Below are 4,807 nucleotides of genomic sequence, written 5' to 3' on the forward strand. Positions count from 1 at the left end.
TGGGCAACACTTCCATGAGACCAGATGCCCAGGTAAAAGACGAAGTGGGGGAAGGAGAATTCCCTCAGCTCCTTCATGGGCAATGTACAGTTTGAAGTGCTGAGGACAGCAGGGACAGAGTGCCGCTTTGGAAACGCAAGCATCTGATGCTCTGTGTGTCCTGCAAGGCGATCCCCTGGGGACAGGCCTGGGCGCTCTCAGAGGGCACCTGTGGCAGTAGATAGCATGGCCCAAAGGTAACAGAGGCATCACATATCACCAGAGGAGCTGGAGTGGAAGAATGTGCGGGATGTTTTTACGAGTTCTCATGAGTCAGCCAGGGACGCCTGTCCAGAATAAACAGTGAGACCTGGGGTGGGTGGAGAGGGCTCAGCTCCTGGGTCAGCAAGTAAGGGCATTATATCAGTTTCCCATTTCCGCTGCAACAAATCCCCACAAAATTAGCAGCTTAGAACAACACAGATTTACATCTTACCGTTCTGGATGTCGGAAGGTCTCACAGGGCTAAAATCAAGGTGTTGGCTGGGCTGTGCTTCTCTCTGGAGATGTCAAGGGAGAATCTGTTTCCTTGCCTTTTCCATCTTCTAAAGGCTGCCCACATTCCTTGGCTTGTGGCCACATCACTCAGGCCTCTGCTTCCATCATCACATCTCCTCCTTCAACTGACACTTCTGTCTCCCTCTTATCTGGGCCCTCGTGATTACACTGGGCCTACCTGGATTATCTCCTTATCCTAAAGTCAGCTGATTAGCATCCTTTTTTAAAAAAAAAATTATTTATTTATTTGGCTGTGTCAGTTTTTAGTTGCCGCACCCAAGATCTTTGTTGCCGCCTGCGGGATCTTCATTGCAGCATGCAGGATCTTTATTTGCAGCATGCGAACTCTTAGTTGCGGCATGTGGGATCTAGTTCCCTGACCAGGGATCGAACCCGGGCCCCCTGCATTGGGAGCACAGAGTCTCAGCCACTGGACCACCAGGGAAGTCCCTGATAAGCATCCTTAATTCCGCTTTGCCATATGACTAACATATTCACAGTTTCTGGAGATTAGGACGTGGACATCTGGGCAGGGGGAGGGGAGGCATTATTTTGCTTCCCACAGGCATAAACTGAAAAAATTGAGTTTTTACTGTTCAGTGTAACCCCAAGACTACCCACAGCCTGGCAAGGTTATGCTTATAAATATGTTCATGAAAATATGTTCATGAAAATAAAACAATGAAGATTGCATATCAAACAAAGCAAGTGCTGGTGCACATTGTATGTGTACAATTGGAAATTGCGTGTACTATGCTATTCTTTTCTATGTACCATCTCTCGTTCAATATAAACTTTAGAGAATTTTTCTCCCCACAGTTTTAGTAAGAAACCTACCGATTTGTTTTGCTGTGTTGCAGACAGGCCGTGCTAAGAGGCAGCTTTCTGTTTGTTTTGTTTTTTCTTGTTTTAGTCTGATCCTTCCTTTATCCCAATAATCAAAATCTTTCTGATTTTACAATTGAACATTCCTAAGTGTTTCTCCTCCCAAATTCATAAGGGATCATCTTTATCTGAAATTTTCCTAGCAGTGGGAAGCATAGACAGGTAAATCTAGGGAAAACAGAATTATCCATAAGGAGCTTGCTGTTGGGAAGAGAAACAGATGAGTTCATCCAACAACAAGAATATTGTTCTTGCTGCCAATCAGTTGTGGGGTAGCTGGAAGCCCTCAGAAGTTCTGGGGTTAGAAAACCATAATTCAAAGAGTCATGTACCAAAATGTTCACTGCAGCTCTATTTACAATAGCCAGGACGTGGAAACAAGCGTCCATCATCAGATGAATGGATAAAGAAGATGTGGCACATATATACGATGGAATATTACTCAGCCATAAAAAGAAACGAAACTGAGTTATTTGTAGTGAGGTGGATGGACCTAGAGTCTGTCATACAGAGTGAAGTAAGTCAGAAAGAGAAAAACAAATACCGTATGCTAACACATACATATGGAATCTAAGAAAAAAAGAAGGTCATGAAGAACCTAGGGGTAAGACGGGAATAAAGACACAGACCTACTAGCGAATGGACTTGAGGATACGGGGAGGGGGAAGGGTAAGCTGTGACAAAGCGAGAGAGTGGCATGGACATATATACACTACCAAACGTAAAATAGGTAGCTAGGGGGAAGCAGCCGCATAGCACAGGGAGATCAGCTCGGTGCTTTGTGACCACCTAGAGGGGTGGGATAGGGAGGACGGGAGGGAGGGAGATACAAGAGGGAGGGGGTATGGGAACATATTTATATGTATAACTGATTCACTTTGTTATAAAGCAGAAACGAACACACCATTGTAAAGCAATAATACTCCAATAAAGATGTAAAAAAAAAAAAAAAAAAAGAAGTTCTGGGGTTTTCCATCCTGCTTAAAATAGCCTCAGACTTAAAGGTCTGGTTTGACCTCCGTCATGGACCCACCCCAAGCCATAAGCCAGTTTTGTTATCTGTTCCCCTTGCACTGGTCCCTTTTAAGCTCTCTAGGCTTAGCTCTCCCTGTGCCCCCTCAGGCCACCTGCAAGGTCCAGACACATGGGAAGCCATCATTTTTGGAAAACCCCAGCACTCTCACACCTGCTGGTTTTGGCAGCCTCTCCCTTGTTTGTCTGACTAGTCATCCTTCACGGCCCAGCTCAAGATGTCAACCGTTCTGTGCAAAACAGTGCCTCAAACTCAAAGACTCGGGAGTCTAGGCCTCTGTCTGCCAGGAGCAAGGGAGGAGAACTGGATCTAATAAGTGAGTTTTGGGGGATTTTTTGCTTTTTGTTTTGGCCGCGCCGTGCAGCTTGCGGGATCTTAGTTCTCCGACCAGGGATTGAACCTGGGCCACAGCAGTGAAAGCCCCGAGTCCTAATCATTAGACCACCAGGGAGTTCCCCGGTAAGTGAGTTTTTAAATCATCATCGACAGCCTTTACTGCTCACATCCAACCAAGCCCTGAGATGAGTGTGTGCTATGTGCATGACCTCATGTTCTCATTTCATGCTGTGACCTCACGAGGGCCTTAGGATTTGTCTTAGCAGCTCCACTTTTCAACTGCGCAGAGTTTAGAGTGATTGGGAATGTGCCCTAAATGATAGAGCTGGCAAGTGCAAAGCCGGGCCTCAACGCCCTTCTGTTGATTCCCAAGCCTGAGGCCTCTGCATAATCCTGCCTGCACACTGGAGGCAGAAGCCAAGGGTATGGGCGGTCCATGGAGGTGGCCTGGTCCACCAGACCAGGCATGGGAACTGGCAGGAGAAAGCCTTGGTTTAAGTCCCAGCGGGGCCACGTGCATGCTGTGGCGTCTTAGGCAGGTCAGTTGGCGTCTCTGAGCCACCCTCAGCTTCCTTGTGCCTGTCTTGTGAGCTTGTTGTGATGCCCAGGTGAATGAAGCCAGGAACACCCAGGTGCTCTTCCTCAACCAAGTGTCAGGGGATTTTAATCAAGGGGCATCAGGAAAAGCTTCCCAGCAGAGGAAGCAAAACAGACACATGAACAGGCAGCCTCTGTCCTGAGGCCCTGGGGGCAGCCACGGGCAGAGAGAGTGGAGGCACAGGAGGCCCAGCTGCACAGGCACTGGCCTTCCCAGAAGCTCCAGCTGCAAGAACGTGGGCGGGACAGTCTTTGGCTCCGCCACATCCCGCTGCTCGGGGAATCAGCTCTGTGGCAAGGAAAAGAAACAAAGCCTCTGGGGAGAAAAATCCAGGCTTGCTAAAGTGATAAATCAGTGTGATGGGTGAGTGTTTGCTGTAGAGAAGGGTTCCTTTTATTTATTTATTTTTTGGCCACACCATGTGGCCTGTGGGATCTTAGCTCCCTGACCAGGGATCAAACCCGTCCTGCCTGTAGTGGAAGCTTGGAGTCTTAACCACCGGACCACCAGGGAAGTCCCTAGAGAAGGGTTTCTGATCAGCTCCCTTTCGTTGAGCCACTGGGTGAGCTCATTTGGTGCATAGAAAGCCAGCTGAGTAGACCTGGGGTCTGATCCATGGGGGTCAGTGCTTAGTCTCTGAATTTTGGCCTCTGCTTCCTCATGTGTAACACGGGCTGGGATCTGTCTACTGCTTTGTGTGGTGGAGGAGTAAATGGAATAAAGAAAATCAAAGTCATTTATAATTTGTAAAGTACATATATGAGAAGCCAGTAACAGTGGTCTTCTAATGGGTGGGGAACCAGGTGGCTGGGAGACAGGAGCAGGAAGGAGGCTTTCCATGTGTGCCCTGTATACGTTTTGATATTTTGAAACATGGGAAGGCGTTCATTATTGAAAAAATAGACTTAGAAAAAAACCCCAATAAATTTAGTAAGAAAGTCAAAACCAATAAATGCAAATAATGGCCGTTAGCAGCAGCAGCATTGACATCATCATCATTTAAAAGGCTCTTTTGCCATAATCTTGCTAGTTTGGTCTCAGCTGGTACTAAGAAAACTAGGTCCTCAGTCTCAAATTCCTGGTCTCCCCCTGTACCACACTGTCTTCCCCGTGCATCTTCAGAATTCTTCCACATCTGCAAGGATCAGTCCTTGGAGAAAGTGGGTGGAGAAATTCCAGCTTAACGCAACTTTTTGCCATAGAATATTAAGCAGCCATTTAAGAAGAGTTGGAGCCCTTCCAGGTGGCCTGGAGGGATTTCCAAGAGCACTGATGACAGACAGAAGATGCAAGGAAATGGGTGACCTCATTTTCTAAAACAAAGACCAATAGAGCATGGCCATAGATAACAAACTGTGTAGGATTGTATGGTTGTGGAGGAAGAGAAGGACACGTACCAGACCGGGATCAAGGATCAC

Source organism: Neophocaena asiaeorientalis, unplaced genomic scaffold, assembly GCF_003031525.2.
Source record: "Neophocaena asiaeorientalis asiaeorientalis breed wild unplaced genomic scaffold, Neophocaena_asiaeorientalis_V1.1 scaffold342, whole genome shotgun sequence".
Taxonomy (NCBI): domain Eukaryota; kingdom Metazoa; phylum Chordata; class Mammalia; order Artiodactyla; family Phocoenidae; genus Neophocaena; species Neophocaena asiaeorientalis.